General features: G+C 38.9%; 1 protein-coding gene across 1 annotated transcript in view; it reads right to left on the bottom strand.

Annotated features, from left to right (window-relative positions):
* LRRC3B (leucine rich repeat containing 3B) overlaps positions 1-5310 on the bottom strand; it is a 165523-nt gene extending 160213 nt beyond the window's left edge. The window contains exon 1 of the mRNA XM_032182717.1: positions 5291-5310. The gene's annotated coding sequence lies outside the window, so the exon portion shown is untranslated. The remainder of the gene's footprint in view (positions 1-5290) is intronic.
* Positions 5311-22754: the final 17444 nt, after the last annotated feature.

Below are 22754 nucleotides of genomic sequence, written 5' to 3'. Positions count from 1 at the left end.
CCTTTTTAAGGGGATATCTCCAAATTATTATATGCAATTGTTAAAAGTGGCACTTATAGCTGTCTATATCCTTGGGAAAAGTGAGTGCAAACATAAAGGAAAATTGGCAAGCCACTAAGTGCATTGTCCTTATCTGTCCTTCCGTAGGCTAAGACATTCTGATACATAAAGGAGGTTATAAGATCATTTAATGAGTCAGTTGGAGTTCTCTGCCTCATAGTTATGCACTGGCAGACCACACCAATTCACTGTAAATACTGCTACAAAGATCTCTGCAATAAGCCAGACACCAATGTGCCATTAGTGCACCAGCCAAGGTGCAGCTGTTTTCACAAGGAGTCACTGAAAAATATACACCTACAATATTCCCAATCAAGAAATGGAGCACTGAAACAACATCATTTTAGTTGTAATTTAACTGGTGTTTCAAAATTCATGTGTTAAAATAAATCAGGCACAAAAGCAATTGGATAAATGATACTTCAAAGACACACAACTGTAAGACTATCTTTTGAAGGATGATCCTATTAAATGCATTAACCATACAACTCTTGTTATTGAAATTGGTAGGAATTGCATCACAGAAGGAATACGCAGAGCAGACATGAAGTTAGGGCCCTACAAAGAACTAAGACAAGAAGCAAAACACTTCCCTGAGAGAACACAACCAATTTTTTGTTATTGCCCATAACAAATCATGAGTGACATAAAACAGCAACATTTTTATAGTAGAACTAGATATAAGTTTTTGTCAACAGATGTGCAACCCAAAGCTGTTCTTAGCAAATAAAACTCTACTTCAAAAAAAATACAGTTCTCTAAAACACTTTTAAAAACTAAACTGAGGGGACTTTGTATCATCCACAGTTTATCAGTAACATAACTCTCCTCTGTAGAAATATTCTAAGTGTATCCCCTATGACAAATAAATCTATGACTTACAATATTAGGCCTAGATTTTAAAAAATTTAGTCATCTTCTAATACCTCAAAATAATGTGATTTTGAGAGATGTAGGTACCTAAACCTCTGTAGAACAGGCTCCTTCAAGACATACTAAATGGACATCCCAAAAGTGACATCTTTTAAAAGTTTAGTTATAAGTTTAGGAAGTTCATGAAATGTCCAGACACAAGGACTGAAATCACGATTTTTTTTTCACAGAACACTTAATAACAGACAACTGCTGAACAATAGTACTCATTTCTAACAAGCATCGAAAGATCATCCATCTGACAGCATGACAGAATCAGCTCTAAGGATCAGGAGATCATTTAACCTTCAAAAACTTTTAATTCATGGCTTCTAGCTATAGTTGCAAGAGGAAGAACACTGAAGTTCTGAGGTTGGAGTTATTAATAACATGCAATTATTACTTCTTGCATTTAAGTCTCTGTTTCCAGTGTGGTTTAACGATAATATTGTGTCAAAAAGTTCCTTCCGTAGGAAATAAGTAATAGCATTTACCTGAGTGACTGAATCGTATTTTACTTAAATGAATCTTATTGTGTTTAAATTAAATTAAATATATTGAAAAAAATCAGAACACATATGCATTGTTTTGCTTTTCTGGAAAGACTTATAGGTAGTTATTGGCCTTTTAAACTAGGTAATTCAGCTCTTTCTTCATTATTCTCTTGGACTCCAATCTGTCTTCTTCTGAAAGCACAGCTAGTCCTTCAGTGGAATTGAGCTGAACTCTGATTTATGGGTAGGCAGAAAAAAATGCAGCTTTCTAAACATTATTTTAAGCTTCACATTTGTATGAAATAATAGCCTTCTGCTTTTGGAATGCTCACTTCAGACACCAATTTTATTGCATATGATAGATTTTTCTCTAGAAATAGCCCATATAACTTAGTGATTTTTTTTCTCCCAACTTCTGAGTAGTTTTTATTAATTGGAATATTTGGGGGTATGAGAACATCCATAGAGTCTACATCTCTTCAACCTCTCCATCACTTTGTGATTCAATAGGTTAATCTGGAGAGGTCTGCAGTGTCAAACCAACAGCCTGTAATTTTGAAACTGATGGCAAGATTTCTCTCTCATCGTGAGTCAATAGGCTCAGTAGGCTGAAACTGTACATTTTATTATTACAGATTTAGAAAAACTTCAAAGCCAAAAGGCTGTTTGGAGCTTATTTCCTCTTAGAAGTAATATTTGACTTTCCTTGAATCATCACTTAAGATATTTAAGTGAGAATTGCAAAGGTGAAAATCTGACTTTAGGTCTCATTCCCAGTTTAAAGTTTAAGGTACAAAGGACTCACTTCCTTTCATATCTACAATAACTATTTAAGAGTGAAGTCTTACAGGAAAAAATACTGATCACGATCTCTCTTAGAAGTGTTTTATTCTGTTCTTTCAAGTGTATCCATGCAGTTTGCAGAAAAAAAAACTGCTTTTGCTGGGGATACAGTGGACATATTTCATCCCTTAACTGATTTTATTTGGTCCTGCATTTTTCCCATGGAAAATTAATCCTCAGAAATATCTCTCTCACAATGTCTCAAAAATGATCATTTTATCCATGAGGCACGCTACCCACGTGCTCACAGAGAGGAAAGTGGAATAAAAGATCTTCACGTCAAGGCTCATCTGCCGTCAATTCATTACGCTGCTTTTAGTGACACCCACCTTTCACATTGTCAGAGGTGCGATGACAGTGAGTCTCTCAAGGACGGTGCAATGTGGGGACGCGCTACCAAAGCATCATTCATAGAAAACACGAGCGGTGTGCAATGCGTGTTGTACCAGGAGAATATTGCAGAAGCAGAAAAGAGTGCTGTTACAGTGAGCAGGCTTATGATCTACACTGACAGTTTTATGGAAGGATTTACCTTCCAGATTGCAGCACATAATTTAACATACTAAACTATTGTCTACAGCACAAGGAAAATGTGTTCTTTTAAGAGAAAGCCACGACAGTACACATATGGATTGATTTATTTCCTGTCAGTTATCACATGTCTTGGGGGGGGTCTCTTTCCTCCCCATTGCTTTTCCACAAATAAAATGTTCTGAGCAACTGATGTTTGAGACCAGCATGCCAAACGCAAATACCTCAGATATTTTTCAGCTTTTTCTATGAAAAGCAATATCCGTGTAGCTTTAGAAAACTGCCAGATTATTTTTAAAACCAGACTCCTGACTCACTCCCTTCTCTTGCGCTTGAATATACATGATTCAGTGGAAAACATGTCCTGAATAAAATTATTCTTGCAGCAAACACACTACATGGGAGTAAGGGGTATGATAACCATTGCGTTGAAAAGTTAGGTCAAAAGATCAGTGTCATAAGCCTTTCTTTCCTCATAAACACAAAACAATTTTTGTTGCCAGTCAGGTAACAGCTGCTATGCAGCAGTGATCAGTATTTGGCTACATCCTCTTCAGGGCTGTAAACCTCATACCCCTAGCACTGAGCAGTACAATATGGGGGTAAAGGAGGGAAACAGCTCTGAACCAGGGGCAATAACAAGCATTTGTTCATTGCTTGGCTGGTGTTTCCCATCTGAGACTCAGCCAGAGGGTGCTTCGGATGAGGCAGCAATACTGGGATGCCTGCGGGTGCTGTGGGGTAGGACACTGCACACCTCTGGCAGCTGGGCTGAATGCAGCCCTGGGGAAGAGTCAGTGGGAGATGGGCAGGGTCAGTCCATGGCCCTGGAAAGGCAGCCTGCCAACCAATCTCACCACCATACCCATTTGTCTTCAAACACTCTCATTCTTGAGCGGATTTCCAAAGAATGCAGGAGAAACCCCAACACAGGTAGATATTGATGCTGTGTCTCTTGAGAAGGTATCTCAGTCTCCACTGATTTGCATGACAAGTTTATATGTTTAATTCCACTGAGAGTCCTAATTAGGCATTCATGATAGTCCCAAATTTGTCTCAAAATGAACACCTTTTTCACTGAAGTGATGGTGCTGTTGTTTCTAAATGCAATTAATTTGTTCTATTATAAAGTTCCCCTGTATCTTATCCCTTCACCAGCCTTCTTGCAGCTTCCTTGCTAAAAATTCTTTTTTCTCTGACACAGCTCCAGGGTCAATGGTGCATGCACAATATTGACAATTTTTGTTAACATGCAACAAAAATATTCTATGTTTAACAGAATAGGATTGTTGCTCAATCCTAACCCTTAGCTTTCACCATGCAAGCTGCAACAACATGTCCAAGTTTCACCAGTGGATTCTGACTCCTACAACTGGAAAGTTTCCACTTTCCAGATGGCAGATTATTTGGATTGCGCTGATAATTAATGTAGTAATTTCTCTGTTACTAATAAATGTACAAAATAATGTTGCTGCATTGGAACTTACCTCCCTGACTGCTGTTACCTTCTTCTGTACTGGGGGGGGGACAGGGAGAGGAACATAAATGCAGTTCTTTCTTTAGTTACCTGATTACCTTTTAATTTCAAGTAAGAAGAGGAGAAAACATGACCTTCATCTCCTGCCAAGTCACAAGGTTAGGATTATCTTTGTACCACCTTTTTGCATAACATCTCATAAGTATGAGTTTTGCTTTCATTCATCTAAGGCCAAGTTTGGTACAAGTACACAAAAAGATAAAAACAAGAGAACTTGGAAAAGGACAAATCAGTCACTCATCCCCATACATCTTTTCATAAGGAAAGGTGTTTGTTTTTTTTTTTTTGCACTTATTTCTATGTCCTATTCTTCCAGAAAGGGGAATTTTAAGATTGATATCTTAAAATTATCATCCAAAAATTCATTTGAAACAAGGTGGAAAAAACAAAAACAAACACTCTCAACCAGGTGAATAAAACACATCTTCAAAATAACTTTGGCTGCACTCCCTGGGTTTAGTTCCCCATATAACAGCACACAAATATCTATTTATCACATCAGTTCCCACTTATTCATTTGGGAAACAGTTTTACAGCAGTGAACAAGACAGGCCTGAAAAACCCTGTCAAGAGTTGCATGGACATTTCCTAACCGTCAGTGTGTACTCCAATAGTTTGACCAGCTTTCTTCCTATGCTCTCCGGTTTTAGCAAAGCTCTATCAGCTAACATAAGAATCCTCCCAAAGAAGTAAAACCTATAAAAGGAAATAAATTGCACCAAATGGCCAAAACCTAACTACAAATAAAAAAAACGTTTTCTCACATCTCTCTCTCATTTCTGCTCTGGGAGCACACATGAACATAGTGGCTCCCAAGGGGTAAACTGAGTTCTCAGTATACACAGGAAAATGTTCACCCTTGTAATACCTCTCCCTTCTCATCTCTAGTGATAAATAAATATTCCTCTCTTACCAAACTGTTATGTACCAGGAGCTCTGGATGAATATCCCTGAGATTGTCTTCCCTCATTCCTTGGAAGATGAAAACACCAACCTTCTTTCCTCAAGGATATTTCTTCCAAACCATTCTGTAGTACTGGTCCAGCCTGTCCTGAGGTTCTTCTGGGCTCTGGGATGGTACCAAAACCAGCACCAAAAGCATGACAGGAATCCTGGGGAAGAAAGAAGAAGTACTGATTCACGCGGAAGTGCTCCTGTCATCAACAGGCACTTCTCACTGTAGTTTAAGCTACTGGGACCGGTCTTCTTTTCCTTGGGATGGCTGGGTTTGCCTGCTCCAAGGAGCTTCTCTGGTGACAATAACTGAGACAGGGTAATAGTTAGGACCATGGACTGAAGCAAGAAGCAGGAGTAGATGAGATGGGAAGCTAAGGAAGTCTTGTCACAGGCAGACCACATGTTAACAGGCAGCCTGACCTCGGGCTGCATTTGGATGCTGCCTTTCATTCAGATTGCAAACCCTGCCTCCCTAGTTGTCTATGACTGGCCACCTGCACAAACCAACAGGCTGATTCAGGCCAGTATTTGCTTCTCTTTCGCAGCTATCATGAAACAGAAACATATATGAACAGAGAAGAGAGAGGGCAGTGATGGGCTTCCCCCCAACCCAGGAGCAGTGCTAGGATGTAAGGCAGGGCCAAGAGCAAAAGATATGATGCTACTGTGCAAAATCAGATACCACACTGTAACGTATAAACTAGAATACACTCTGAGCTACATGTTAATTCACACAAGAGATCTATATTCAGCTGTGGGCAATTCATACCAGGAAGCTCACGGGAAGCTCATATATTACCAAGAGTCCAGAGGGAAGAGCTTCAGACTGCAGAGGATGGGCGTAATCTAGTCCCCATGTTAACAACACAGAGGAAAAGCAAACAAACAAACAAACATGTAAATACATGCCATCGGGGTAAGAAAACACTGGAATTGCTTGGAGGTTGTGTGATCTCCCTCATTGGGAATTGTCAAAAAAAAAGTAGTGTGGCTGATCTCGTTTTGGTGCAGGAAAGAAAAGCATGCACTGTCATTCTTAAAGTTCCTACTTCAAGTGGGACATTCATGTGAATATTTCAGGATTTAGTTCATCACAGCTATGACCCAGGGTTCTCAGAATAAGGTAGTTCTAGTACTTACCCCTCCAGTACTCTTACTAGGCTGAAAGATCAAATGTTTTGATGCTTGTTTCATCTAGAAACATCACTACAGAAAATGTCAACAAGGAAGATCAAAATTGCCTTTTTAAGGGGAAAAAAAAAAAAAAAAAGCACTTCTGAAATCCATATGGCTGAGGCTCTGGGTTATTTAGTGATCTAAATTTTCCTTTTGGGTTTTTTGATGGTGAAAATCCAAAGGCCCCTTCAGATAAACGTTTAGGTGGAGAATGTTATTGATTTAAATAAAATTGAATCATACAATCACTACAGAATCTCTGTGCTATTTAATTTGATATTTATTTCAATTATTTTATACTGCTCCTACATTTTTAACATTTTTGGAGTACTGTGAAATTTTACATCATATTACAGAATTTGTCAGACAGGGGTAGAGAGGTAATTCTGAGTATGAGACTCAGAACTGCAACTTTTATGGGTATAGGAAGCAGTTTAGATCTGTGGAATTATGCAAATTACATCTGTTCTTAAACCATCAATGCTGGAATTATTCGGCACAGAAATTAACGTTATTAAATTTTAAAACCAACCCCTCCTCTGCTGATGAATGGAGCAGTTCATCCCTTCCCCAGTGCTTTTGGCTTAGGCTGCATTGTTTGAAACAATTATACCCTTTTTTAACTCAGACCTTGAGTTAAGTGGGTAACTCACCTGCTTAATTAAATGTCCGTGGAAGCATTAGGGGGTTTGCTCAGATGACAGAGCTGGTCTGCGCATTGCTCGCTCTCATTAGTGACTCTTAGGGCTAGGAACCACATGGAAGTGCAAGCTGAGCCTCAGGAGAAAAATGCTGCAGCAAGAGGTGGCTTTGGAGGCCAAGTCCTCACCGCCAGGAAAGGAGATGCTGTTTCTATTCCTGTGACAGAAACACAGAATCATTGGGGTTAGTGTTTATAAGTCTTTAGACCTCGTAATATAAAAGCAAAATTCAGAACACCCAGACAGTGTTCCTACCAGCAGGATAACAATTATCCCACTTCTTAGGTAATTTTAGTAAAAAATATCACTGTGTCAGGAGAGCAATAATATCTACCATGCATGAGACAGTCTTTAAATAGGTTTGATTCCATTAACTCATTAATTTGCTTTACATAATAATAAACAAAAGAAAATATTTTCATCTTGTTGATGGGCCAATTGTGCAAATATTTTCACCTAACGCCCTCTAAATGACATAAGATAGCAATAAGAATTTAGTCATGTAAAAAGAAATTTGCCATTTGAAACCATCTCAACTTTAGTTTCCAGCGGCAGATATCCTGTCACCCCTGTCTGCAGGAATTATTTTCCTATCTGTCTGGAGGTTTGCAAGCTGAGCATGGCTATTTTGCTGTCTGGCACATCAAAGCTCCAGGCTACCAGGTAGCACTTATAAATGTACAGTGCACCAGGGATTGCTGGAGCTAATATATGTGTGTGTGTGTGTGTGTGTCTCTCTCTCTGCTCTTTCACTGACTTTCAGGGCTCAGGATTGCTGCAGAGGGAGCTTATCCGTGCCTTCTTTTTGGCCTTTTCTGTTGCAACATTGACTGGGCTACAAAGGGGCAACTTGTCTGTATCCACCATTGTACTGAGAAATAAGGGGGATCAGACCTGGTGTATTCTGCAAAGTTCAAAGGATACCTTTCTTCATTAAGTGGAAGCAAAAAAAGAAAAAAGAAAAACGCCCAGTTTCAAGAGCTTGCTTCTACCAGATATTTACAAGTCGAAACAACTGCCAGTAAGCAGGGAAAGAATCAACAATACCAGAAAGAAGAAAAAAAAAAAAAAAAAGATGTTCTTTCCCCACTTGCTTTAAGTTTTTTCCTCTTCTATTTCAACCGGTTTTGCTTCCAAGAAAACATACTTATAAATGCTAAATATAACCATATCACAATACCCCATACAGGAGTTATCCTCTACAAATACAGCGCTAATGTGTCTATGCCAGATCTTTTGCTACCAATATTTCTGTGCCTGATGCACATGAAATGATGCAACAGCAGTTAACTCTTTGCTGGCAGAGCTTCTTTGCAATATCTATCCCATACATCATATGTAACACCTTGTTGCAAATGTTGGGGGGGAAGCAGGACTGAAGTATCTCAAGAGCTTTTACTCTCTGATCCTCTTCAACTAAAGAAGAAAGTACCTCACAACACAGGGGTTATGGATAACCTCTATATGAGATTCAACTTATCCTGCCAACATTTCTGGTTTCTGTGGTATTCTGGAGGTTATAAGGCTACTTGTACTGTAGGAATTGCTGAGGACAGAGAGCAACCCACCCAGTGTTCATCTTCTGACCCTGGTCTGCAGTTTCTGTTTCAGAAAAAGGAAAAGCTCACTCTCGAGACAGAGCAGTCACAAACACTTGGACATCAGGTAGAGTTTCCTTTCATGCAAGCCTTGCCCATACCCTAAAGGGTGAGTGTTTTTATAGAATTTCTTAAGTCCTAGATGTATTTCCTAAACCACCAAGTAACACTGAAATACCACGTTTATCTTTCTTTCTGTCTTTATCAATTGCCAGCCTACACTGAATTTGTAAAAATGTAAAATTCTGTGAGGTAAAATTCCACTTCTTAGAGACAAAAGCCTGGAAATGGAATAGTGCTAACAGCGGACCATGGCTAACGATGCTCTTACAGTTCTCCTTTTGATCAGCCTGTGTGATTTACGGCAGACAATAGGTACATTAAACAATTCTCAAGAACAAGAGGAAAATAAATTTAAGTAAGAGAGATAGTAAGCATAGTCAACAGGATTAGTGTCTGGATTATTGTCAGTATTGGAATTTCAATTTTGCATTTCTCAACTTTTTTCCACTTGGTCTTTTTAGCCTTAGTAACACGTTGCTTAGGTTTTGCATACATAACGACAGCCAAGTTAACTCTTCTTCTTCCATGATGTTTTAATGATGTTGAAATTTTGGGTTGTAATTATTCATTTAAGGCTCACTAGAGGCTAAGGCTGATTCATAGCCCCGACATAGGAGATGGTTCATTTTCTCAGTGGCACTAATGGTTTAATCATTCCTGCTATTCCCTGAGCACTTTTATGTTCTTTGAACTTTCTTTGAAGCCAAGATTTTGCACTGTTCTCTGATCTGGTTTATTTATATCCCCCTCATACTTTACTTCTAAGGAGATCTACTGTATTTGAACCCCAGGGAATGTATACAGCATAGCATTACAGTCCCAATATTAGAAATACAGTGATGCTAATGATATAAGATGAGATTATAATAGGCATAAAAAATGGAACTTTAACCACACTTGTGAGAATTCCCATATGGGGCAGTAGATGAACTGAAAAGTGTCAAGTTTTATGAATGAAACCTCTCAATGATATATAGCCACAGGAACAAGGAATTTCACCCCATTGTATTACTTCACACTCCCACCTATAATAAACATGATTAATGTGGGATATCTACAATACAGATACTCTCTTCGGAGACAATCTGTCCTTTCAGGAAGGCTAGGAAAGGAAAAAACTTGCAGGAAAACACCAGTAGTAGAGTCATCTCAAATTTAGCCACATAAAAGTTAGGTATCTAATCTAAGCAAATTGTCTAGCCTCTGACTCAAGAGCATGCATTAGACCCTTCTAAAGAGAAACTCATCTCGTACTAAGTAGAAGTCTAAGACATGCAGAAAAAATTATCGTCTGAAAGTGTTTGATATATATTTGACTATACACACAACCTCAAAAATTAACTTAGGATAGACAGCTACCAATCAGATGATGAACGTTAGATGAGATGTACCCACTCAGAGTCAAGAGATACTTACCACACTGTCCTATGCCAGTAGCCGACCAGCTGGGTTCATGTGAACTTGTTGCTGGCTATACGCAGATCTGCCAGGTCAAGATTAGAGCCTCATGACTTAAGCTAGGAGTTCATATGTGCACATGAATCTTGGGGAAAAGGCAGTGCACCCCTTACAAGTTAGCTTCACAGTGGAGATAAGTGAGCACACCAGCAATTATAAGCAGGTTTGGTTTCTGTAATTCTTTTTCCTGAGCATTGCTTATATTAGAAATTGATTTGTGTTTGTAGTACAGCAAGAGTTCATAAAAAATAAAATAAAAATTAAAAAAAAATATGCATATGTCAGTCTTTCTTTGCATCTCTCTCTTTTTGTCAAAATACTCATAAGTAAGTATTTTTTCTCAAAGGTCTGAGCAAGAACACCAAGTTGTCCCAGGGAAACTGCATACACAAATGGCACAAAGTCATCACTGACTACTATGGAATAGATGTATATGACCTTGTAGACTCATTAACATATTCTTCTTTCCCTTTTTCCAATGGGAGGTTGGCCTGGGATTTTAATTCTTCCATTTCCATAGCTGGTGTTTGCTTCACTTCATTCTCAGACCATTTACTGAGCGTTCATGTATCCTTGCAAGTTACATGAGCATTTATACTATTCGTGATGATGAGGGTGATGACAACAAAACTTTTGTATAAGTATTTCATCTGGCTTTTCTCCCCTAAAGGTAGAGCTCACTATCTTTACAGCAATACTAGTAGCAGGCAAGTACCAAGACACAAATCACAGGGCAGATCACTGCAGAAAGAGGCACAACTTTTTTTTTTTTTAAATCACATTTCTATAAGATTCCATTGTTTCAAGTTGTTTGAACAGTAGGTATTATAAATCACCAAAATTTGGAAACTTTTATCTCTAAACAGTGTCTGAAAGGAAAGAACAATATGTTCAATGTCAGTTTCCACTGCTGTGAGCATTTCTGATCAAAACACTCCATCTCCACATCTCCACTGTAATTTGTTGTGAAGTTTTGATCAAGGACAACACTCCATCCTGGAGAAACTGTTTACAGTAATGATACAAAAGTATTACTGACTATTACAGCTTTAGAGTCTCTGGGTTTTTGGTTAAATTAGCATATTCTGCCCTCTTCAATTCCCCACCAGCTGACAGGGTTTTTTAAGTCTCTGTAATTTATGTCCACCTCAGTTGAATCTGCCTGACTTGAGTTATGAGTCATATTTGAATGATGAGCCGGCCAGACTCCCCTTTAAACAGTCATTTAGGCAACCTAAGAAGACAGGAAAGGAGACTGGTGGAAAGCACAAAGTGCTTGTTGCACAGTTCTTGGGGAAAAAACCACACGCCTTGCTGCTGCTCTATTTGGCAGTGTAGAGCTGGCCAGGAACTGGAAGTGGCACAGTAATATGTCCAAACCTACATCCTTCATGGTCAATTGAACAGTGCCAAGGAATTATTCTGTGCTTCCTAATTCACTGGTCCAGTATGGAAGAATGATTTGGGCATGATTTTGGCCCTGGCCAAGAAGCGCTTTTCCAAGCAATTGCTGGTCATGGAGCAGGAATCAGCTCAGACCAAAGGGGAGACTGCAGCCATCCTATCCAGGAGAGACTAAGAGAGCATTTAATAGTAGAGACACAAGCTGATCTGTGCTAGTTGGTCTGATAAGAAGAGAGCAATCAAAGTGTCTTAAAAGTTATAGCCTGAGGTTCCTCTTCATACCACACTGGCATGGGAGCAAAAAGCCAACAAGAGAAAAGCCAAGTACCAGCACTTGGAACTACTTACAGGGAAGGAATGGAGAAATTCAAGGATCCCAGAAAGGCTCACAGGGAGCCTGTATTCCTCCCACACAGCTAGTGAGGTAGGACTGGACAGTGGCTGAGGTGGGGGTAGGAGGATAGGATGGGACCAGATAGTGGGAAATGGGCCAGTAGTAGCAGCCTGTCTAGTTCACGGTATGATGCCTGCTACCCTGGTACACCCAAGCTACTGGGAGCACCCCCAACATCTTTCTGTGTTCTTTTCAAACTTTTTGTTGTTGCTAGGGCTGAAGGCTTACCTACTCAATCTGAATGAAGGAGTAAGCTGAGTGTATTGCTGAAGTCTCTTTCCTTCCTAGAAGAGACAGTGCTGTGGGTTAGTTGATATTGTCATACTTATTCACAACAGAGGTCATACTTCCCAGTGGGAAATAGTGGCAGGAGTAGCCTTAAATGTACATGTGTAAAATGTAATTCCTGCATCTGACAGAGCCAAGCTACTTTCCAATAAGCTCAAACACAAGGAAAACTAACTCGATGTAATAGAATAATCTTTTGAGTACGTCAATAACATCTATAGGCACAGAGACAAATCTTCAGTATCCAGCTAATGTATAATCTTTCAGAAACGGATTTGCAAAAGATGTGAAAGGGATACCGTCTGACAGAGTAAAAAAAGTTTACTGGATTCATCATCTTAAATGTCTTTAACATGCATATTGATAACACCAGTGATTCATCAGCACTGATTCTCCAATGAGATCACCATTTGATATTTTAAAGATAATTTCAGTCATTCCTTAGGATGAATCTGAAAGCTAGAATTGGACATAAATACTAATGCTACATCTTCCTTCTGGTCAAATGATTCCCGTTCCATGGTACAAAATTCTCCATGTTACAATATGAATGAAGCCATCAACATGACTTGCTTTCAGAAAGCTCTTAGATGCTGCCAAGCTCTAAAACATCCATTACGTATTAATATACATATATAAAATAATCTAGTGGCCCAAAAACTATTGGAGAAACACTGAAACCCATTTATGATTACTATTCCAGACATAGTTCTTTCTCTCACCTTATGTTATCTGTGGACAATACTGTCCTCAAGTAACCTGCAACAGAAAATTTTTATAGGCAGCATTTCTTCCATATCTGACTTTTTCACCTGAAAACTTCTTTAGGCCAATCTTTCCTTTACAAGATAGTATTTATGCTGTTGTTCTGAGAGAGCTTGTGTCAACATATGCTCACATATAAAGAACAAGTTTCACAAAAACTTCTTAACTTTACACAAACAGGAAAACAAAGAACTCAAAACAGTGAATTTATCCAGTCTTCTATTTGCTGTCTTCACCTATATGAGAGTACCCTGAGCAGAGGTTCAGTGCTCCCAAGGTGGACTGCCAGTCCAATCACCCTGAGAAAATGTGTGATAACAAACCCACACAACATGAAATAAGAAGAAAGTTTCAATCAAATCTATTATCTTACGGAGGCATCTAACTGGCAGGAAGCGTACATACTGCCACTTTTAGCAGCAATAAATCTGCTCTGTCAAGATGGAAGAGCAGAACATGTATGAGTCTCCTGACCTTGTTGAAAGCAACTCATTCCTTCTATCTGACTGTTGCACTGAATTTTAAATAGGCCACCCTAATTTTCCCTGTATTAAAGGGCTGACTTTTTACTTAAAACTGATACTCAGGGAAAACTGACCAGTTCCAAAGTCTATGTGAAGTCTATATATCTAATTTGAAGACTAAAGGGCCAAAAACTGTGTCCCTACAGTCAGTGTAAAATAAATATAATAAAATGTTCTGCTCAACTTACTCTACCTTACAAAAGCCTTACAAAAATATAAAATACCATTTTTTTTTCTATAAGTCATTTTTGTGACTCTTCTCCCTAATTTGAGCTAAGCATGACAAAATTTGGATTGAAACCAGCTGTGAGAAGGATGTGGGGGTGTTGGTTGATGAGAAGCTCAACATGAGCTGGCAACATGTGCTTGCAGCCGAGAAAGCCAAGCCTATCCTAGGCTGCACCAAAAGCAGTGTGGCCAGCAGGGTGATGGAGGTGATTCTCCCCTCCCCTCCGCTCTGCTCTGCTGAGACCCCACCTGGAGCACTGTATTCAGCTCTGGGGCCCCCAGCACAAGAAGGACAGGGACCTGTTAGAACAAGTCCAGAGGAGAGCCACAAGGATGATCAAAGGCTTGGAGCACCTCTCCTATGGAGACAGGCTGAGGGAGGTGGGGTTGTTCAGCCCGGAGAAGAGAAGGCTCCGGGGAGACCTTACAGCGGCCTTCCAGTGCCTTAAGGGGGCCTGCAGGAAAGCTGGGGAGGGACTCTCTGTCAGGGAATGTAGGGATAGGACAAGGGGCAACAGCTTTAAACTAGAACAGGGTAGGTTTAGATTAGATATTTGGACAAAATTCTTTACTATGAGGGTGGTGAGGCCCTGGCACAGGCTGCCCAGAGATGCTGTGGATGCCCAATCCCTGGAGGTGTTCAAGGCCAGGCTGGATGGGGCTTTGGGCAACCTGGTCTGGTGGGAAGTGTCCCTGCCCATGGCAGGGGGGGCTGGAATGAGGTGATCTTTAAGGTCCCTTCCGACCCAACCCATTCTATGAAATTTACACGAAGAATTCACTTTTGCAGGTGTGTAAGGGCACTTCATCAAAGCCAATATACAGTCTTATAAATACAATCTCCAATGGCATATTAACTTGATATACAACTATCTTCATACTTTTATCAGTTTCAGTGTGTTGGACACCTGCACTTTTTACAAAGAGCATTTGTGTATGCATATGTGCAGTGCAGGAAGGAGAAGATGGGATTTTCAAATACTGAACATGCAAAACAGGACTACATCTACAAGCAGAATGAATGACATTTGAAAACATAGCTCATTTAATTCAATCAATTTTCTAAAGATTCATTTGGTCCCTTTTTGGCCTCTGTACTTTGTTCAATGGAACTAATTCCTCTGGGAAGATTTTTAGCTGTCATGGAATAAGTGACAGGACAGAATGTGTATATCCCAGCAGGGACATTATCCTGGGAAAGGTTCAGCCAACATAACAAATTGCCCAATCCTGTTGCTGTTGAAGGCTTTTGGAATAAAGAGAGCACTTCTGTCTCTTTCAGAAGTAAAAGACAACTTAAATCTTTACGTGTTCCAGAGTTAAAAATGAACTTTAACGAGCAAACTGCAGGAAAATATTTCTCTTCTTATCGACATGTTACTTACTACTAGGATGTATGGACATTCAATGGGAATGTAGAAAATAATTGTAGCAATCCCCCTGTATGGTGTAACCTCCAGTGGCATCGATGGGAGTGGACTCCAGCCTTGTTGTGCTGTCTCAAAGGTGTAGTTAATTCCTAGGGTTGTTTTCAGGGAAAGCATTACCAGATCTCATGCAGCTGAGAAAGAAGATGCATCTTAAATCTTCTAGGAAGATCAGGACAAGGAAATACCAACAGTAGGCTGATTTTTCTAACATGTACAAAAAAAAAATCAGCTATCCTCATGAAAAAAATTACAGAGGATTCTTCAATTCTGCTTTGCTAGGAGATGAAATGCTATTTATGCTAGTGGCACTTCAGGGCCTGTTAGTAGACTATGAAAAAAATTGTTCTAACCACACTTGACAAAACACTACAAGGGCATCAGTATTAAGAGGAGAGTAACCATTGCTCCTTATTATTGAAAACTAAAGCACTCTGCAGATCTTCACAGCTAACTTGACTTTGACTACTCATATTGCATATACAAAAAGCAAGTATACAACCAAAACTCTTTCAGCATGTATGCTGTGTGTACTAGCAGCTAAACTTCTATTCCACTGAACAGAATAAATATAATCAGATGCTAATTTACCATGAAAATCTTAATGATACTTGAAACCATAGATAAATGCACTGGAAAGATGACAATGAAAACTGTCACAGTAAGAAAATATGCATTATAATAATATTAATAACTCACATTCTTTTAAATGCTGCCTATTAACATCTGCAATCTTTTGCTGTCTATGTGGAAGTACTCTGTTGTATTTCATTTCGAATCTTGCCTTTGCTCATTCAGTGCTTCTCAAAGGCTCATTGCTTAGGGAAATACTTTTTTTTTTTTTTTTTTTTAAAAAAAAAAAAAAAAGACTGTGTCCTTTAATGCCCTTTAGCTAAATATCATTGTGTGTCTATATCCTCTGCTGCAGCAAGTCCCAGCTATTTCAGGGACTTTTTTTTTTTTTTTTTTTTTTTTTTTTCTAAAATTGGCTTAAAATTTATGATGTTTGAATTTAATTGGGACAATTTAAATCGTGCATGGGGGAAGGAGTACTGAAAGGTTATGAAGGGCAAGAGAGGCAGTTAAGTATCACTTTGTCCATGAAACTCTGCCTCAGAGCAAAAGAATCATTCCTGCCTTAGTTCCTAAATCTCCAAAGTAACTATCACACTGAAATTCATGATTTTTCTTTCCCCATCACAATTATATTATTGAAATAAACTCAGTGATTTGCACCATGAAATTCACCATCAATTATTTGTTCATTCTTTAGCCAGCAAAACACAAAAGAAACCTCTTCCAACTATCTGTGGTTTCTGAGCCATATTGAAAACCCTCCTTTAAAGAACTTTATTAAATAAGAAATAGTGGCTGGCTAGTGGCATTAGATTGAATTGCTTTTCCCTCTTGCAGGTGCTTTCATAGGAGAGACATAGCTATGAATGTAGAAACAGAGTAGAAAGTTTTTCTGTTCTTAAACCCAGTTTCAGAAGTAAGGATTTAACTAGCTACCTCAACATAAGCACATTATACACTTGTTACACACTACTGTCCACTAGCTCTTCACTGCTAAAGGTTGAGACTCAACTGGGTTGAGTGGATTGGGGACACATCAAAAGATATTCTACTTCTTGTTTACCACAGGTAGCATATATGCACCAGAGACTGTCCAAAGGGAATAATACTAGCAGCTAGACACTAGATTAAATGTAAAAAAATAAAATAAATAAAAGAAAAACACTATGTATGAATTCACAATTGATAATAATTTAATCTTTTATTTGGATTTCCATTATTTCACTGTCCAAATTTTCAATGTTTTGAGCACCATGTGAGTACTACCACAGAAGTTAATATAGGACTGGACTATTAAAGCAATAATGGGGAGAAGCATAGTTAAGGAGTATTGTTCTAGATAATAAATGTTGTTAGTATAACTTCACATCACTGATGACATTGCAAGGTTGGCTGATGAAGGCAGCAGCATTGTTGCAATGCAGCAATACTTGTGCAAAGCAGTTGATTTGGTACATCAAGACAGTGCAGTTAGGAACTAGAACACCACAAAGTTATCATGGCAACATCAGGTGGATTGAACACTGGATAACCAGTCTTGTAAATGTAATTGTAAATGAGAAATAATCAATCATCCTTTCATGAAGCCCTGCAGGGATTTATTCCTTACTGTGGACACTTTATATAAGTTTATCGATAGCCTAGGGAAAGAAACAAAGAAAAAATGATACTACAGATAACATTGAATGGAAAAGAATTGTGTCTACCAGAGAAAAGGGCACTGATATGGAACAGTTTCAACCAACACATACTGCAGGCACAAGCAAATCACCTACAGAGAGTCAGATACCTAAGATTATGGTTTCTTAAGAGATATTCATATAGAGTACCAGCACTGAACAGAGAGAGCTGAGAAGGGGAATCATAACAGATAATCAACATCACAATTTTCAAGTGCAATTAGGTGGACAGTAGTTAGCATGACATAGAAAACAGTGAACCCTTAATAGGTATAGCAGAGATATTATTGCTGTTTGTCTTTTCAGTGATCACTATCAGAATAGTTTGTCCACTTCTGTATTTTCATTTTAGTAGTTATGATAAGAAACTGAAAAGGGGATGGCAAGTGTTAGGAGCAAGGAAATGACTGTGAGAGTTTTTCCTAATGAATGCATCAAGGGGAAGGATAAGAGATGGTTCTAGCCACCCAGAATTACCTACATACACATACAGGCACACACACAAAAATAAAATAAAAATAAAAAATCAAGGGTCTACTAATTGTAATAGATCAAAGCACTACAAGATCTACCGACCAGAAACAAAACCTTCATAAACACAAAATTAGAATGATGGGTGATTTTTGTGTTTCTGTGTATGTGTGATTTTGTTGTTGTTAAAGGACAGAAACAACAATTCTTCATCACATCTTATCAAGGGTGGTGGTATAACATTGTGATGGTTAAATCAATATTACACATTACTTCCCTGCCCTGTTAACCACACCAATTCAGAGAACTTGTAACATATCCCTAAGTTCTTCTGATAAAGCCAACTTTTGGACATTCTTGGTAATAAAAACCACATCTGAAATGTATGCATTATGACATTTGATCCTACTATATATTTGCACTTCAATTATCAAATGATCAGTGAACAGGACATATCTCCACACTGAATACAGAAGGTGCACGTTAAGGTGTTTATGCCCACCTGAACTTGGCTTTATAACCTAAAGCAACAAATAATTCCAGGAGCAGCAGCAGCAATGACCAGGAAAACTAAATCCAGAGAGATTTCTGAATATTTCTTGCCTTTGTCATTCTCTCCAGCTCCCTATCTGAATTACACCAGTTTCATCTACTGTGCTGGATGGGTGCACAGAGGAAGCCCACAAGCATGCTGATGGGCCTGCTGGTGTTTGTAGGCTGGATGGCCAGACCACAAATGCAAAACATCTTCATAGAAGCCAATTTTGTGTCTTTCCCTCAGTGCAAGTACTAATCACATCTCTCTCCTACCTAGGAAGGATGAAGTGGTGAAGTTTAAGATCAGCTGAAGTTTAAGATCTAGCTGACACTTTTCCATCCACTTTCAAGTTCAGCTGCACTTAGCCAAGCAGGTTTTTGTATTATTATTTTTTTTAACACTTATAAAAGTTATTTAGGAGGACCTGACAGACAGAGAGAAAGTAGGTGTTATTGTATAAGCTTCATTTCCTTAGGAAACCAGGCTAAAAATTTAAATGGGGATTCTAAGGTTGATAGTGCCCTTTCAATAAGAAGAACAGAACAAGATACGCTTGCTTTCCTGCCAGAGGAAATTGCTAGAACAGACATTTCTTTTAATTTAAAGAACAGGCTGTGTAGTGTTGCAGTTTGCCCAGATACTGTCAGAAAAGGTCACTGACCTACTCATACAAGAAAAATAAGTAATAGAAAATAAATTAGTGACTATTTACGAGGGTGATCCCATAGTATCAGTCCTTCAGCCTGTTTTAATTATTAATTATAAATTAATTACTTAGCAGCCAGGAGTCTGCAGCTCACCTATTAGGTTTAATTCATCTGTTCATCTTCTTTTTATCTCAACATCTTACTGTCCATTGCAGAAACCCTATTTTTATTCTCATCGCACAACCCTTTTACCCATGGTAGTGAATCTTCCAGTGAATGTGTGAGGTAGAATTCCAATAATTTTGTCTCTTTCTGCAGCTGGCACACAGTAACATCACCAGAATGGATGTTGAATTTAATCACCATCAAAAACTCCAATATATGAGCCCTTATGGAGTAAATGGATGTACAGAAGATCCAGGGATATATTGATTAAAGAGAATTTCAAAGCACTACAAAGACAGCAAGAAGCATAATAAAGCAGCAAATATGGCATCTAAGAATGCTGAACAGTGATTATTTTATACAGTCCTTGAAGGACAACTTTTAAACTTACATCTTTAATTCTGTGCTATTCTTTGCAGGCTTAACAAAAAACATGTAAAAACTGGCATTATAAAGAACACCAATACCTACATTTACAACTGGTATAGACATGGTATTGTGTGCTCAATCACAGATGTAAACAGGCTTGCAAACACTGCAGCCCTAGCAAGGGGTGGTCATTAAAAACTGTTGCAGCTATTGAATTCACCTTGTATTACTAAGCAGACTCAGTAGCAGAAACTGGGTCTTGCTCATGAAACTCTCATTCTCCCCTCTGGGCATCTTCCTATACTAAAAACATGTGATTTATACCAATGGAAGAGAAGAGTTATTCTCTGGTGTCCAAGTGACATGCTGCACATCTCCACCACTGCAGCGGTGGGGGACAGCAGGACTGTGGCTGCTCAAAGAGCAGGGACGAGCTAGGAGCCAAAGGGGAGCCCCGAACAGCAAGTGCCTCACCAACAGGATGCCCTCCTGTAGGATCTCAGCAGTATCAGGATGCCAGCAGGTCCCACTGACACCTCCAGACAAGGAGCAGGAGGAGACAGGGCTCCAATGCCTGGACACACAGCCAGAAACAGGAGTGGAGGCAAAGCTGAGAGCGTAGCTTTGGAGAAGCACTCTGTAAGTCAGGGGAGCAGCAGGCAGAAATGAGCATAAATACGTTTCTGATGGAGCTCAGGCCAAGGCTTGGTGCGGGGTTTGAGCTCAAATTGTGCCCCTGGCTATAGCAGGGGAGGTGGGGGGAGCTGAGACTACTCCGGGTAGTCACAGCCTGTGGATGCCTCCAGGTCTCAGGCATGCAGTTTGTATGGAAAATAGCAAAGGAGAGAATCCCTGCCAAAACCGTAAATCTTGCACTTAAAGATAGAAGAAGCTAAAACCTGAGGTTTTACCCAGCATTTTAAACCTGGTGCTTGAGAATTTTAATAAAAAGCATATTCCTTTCCCGAAAGAATAAAGTCCTGCTGTGAAAATGCTCTTTTAATCAGAAACCCAGTTTTCCAGAGAAAGCAATTTTTACTGGAAAACACTCTAATGGAAATTTTTCTTTCATGGAAAAAATCAGCTCTTTTCAGGGTTGGAGGAAGTGAAATCCAATTTTTTCTCTAGGCTTAATCTTCATATTTTGCCATTGTGTTTGAATCTTTAGGACCCACAGGGCTCATCAGTGTTAGCGTCTTACAGTGAAGAAGATAAAATATGCATGAAAGATGCAGTATGGAAAGGATGTCTCATTCCCCAGTGTGTGATTTGCTCCCTGCTACCAGCAAGAAGCAAGATACACTTGCCTCAGTCTCTGCTGATGAGATGGTACTTTAAGGAGGATTAATGCAAGCAAAATGATGAAGAGGAAGGAATTCTTGTGATTAGATTTATTTAAGTGCTTGGGGCATTCAAAGCTGCTGTTGAGTCAATGAAAAGTTGGATTTCCTAAATCAACAGCAAAAGAGATGTAGCATCACTCTGCTGATAAACACAATTAGACTTGTGTGTAATGCAGTTATGGCCCCAAGACTTTCAATTGATATGCTTGACATTTGTACTTTATTCAGGTCAGCTCTCAGAGGGTCCAAAGCAGCTGCAGTTCCCACTGACTTCACTGGGCACTGTGTATGTTCAGTAACCTTAAGGATTTGTCCTTTAATTTGTATTTTGAAGTATACTTCAGTGCAATTGCAAATGAAACACATTAATCTGCTCCTCTTTAATATCCCCATCCAGCATCACATGGGCTAAACAACATCTTGCTTTGGCATCAGCAAATACAGAGATTTTCCTGCTGGCAGACTTGCTCCATGTGATGCTGCTCATTGAAGGCGTCTGCCTTCAATGCAGAGTCTGTGCAGACACAAAGACAAGTGTCTCTGAGGCAAATGTTCATTAAACAGGGAGGTGCAGGGAGGGCACCACAAGTTATACCACAGCAGTAGCCCAGTAGCCACATCCTAGATTTAGGAAACCGTTTCACAAAGCCCACATCATGCAATGATTCTGGTCTCACAGGTTTGATCATGGTATGGTCACAACAGAACTGCCTACCTGAAACACATTATTCATCTCTCCATGGATAGGCAAGGACAGACATAAGCTTTGGGACAGCAGTCAGCTTTTTGGAAAGCCTAAGTTATGCATTTTCATAATAAATGTGGTTCAAAGTATTAAAATTGACTTACTGTGAAAAAGATGTAGTTTTTAGTCAGGTAGAAATTTCTACAATAAAAAAGCACCATTTGGAGGATTTGGAGAATTGGAAAAAAAATCTGAAAATGAGCATTCTGAACATATTTATCAAAGCCAGAAACATTGACAATTTTCAGCCAAACATATTTGCTTAGCACTTTTTAGACCAAAATACTCACATTTTTTGAGAAAAACAAACAAACAAGCAAACAAACAAAAAACCTATTTCCTCATTATTAAGGGAAATTCATTCTAAGAAAAAAAAAAGAAAAAAAAAGAAAAAAAAAAGAAAAAAGAAAAAAATGAATGTCAAACAACATCAACTGTATATTTTCAGTAGAAAATATTGTTAAGAGAATTTGTTTCTGGTGATCCCCTCCTTTCTTCCTTTCTTATTCCCTGCCAGATTCTCCCCACTCAAGAGCATAAGGGATGCACAGGCACACTTCCCACCACAGAGCTGGGTAAAGGAAATAGGTTGATATTAAATAAAATTTCTAGATCTTACAACCCAAAGAGAAACATGTTAAGATTCTTGCCAACTTCATGACATTTTAGATACATAAATTTTTAGAAATTATTTTCTGGTTTTATTGTTTTTAATTCTTAGGAGAAAGGGAGCAAAATGTTTACTACTTCAAGTGTTCAGTCTTCTGTCTTAATTACTACAGAAGTTCAGCAATAATCAGGAGTAATCCTTGGGTTTTCCAGCATTCTTGTCATATTCATGAACACCTCATTCACGTATTT

Source organism: Aythya fuligula, chromosome 2, assembly GCF_009819795.1.
Source record: "Aythya fuligula isolate bAytFul2 chromosome 2, bAytFul2.pri, whole genome shotgun sequence".
Taxonomy (NCBI): Eukaryota; Metazoa; Chordata; class Aves; order Anseriformes; family Anatidae; genus Aythya; species Aythya fuligula.
Note: the sequence above shows the minus strand (reverse complement) of the source record. Positions and strands in the feature narration are given on the sequence as shown.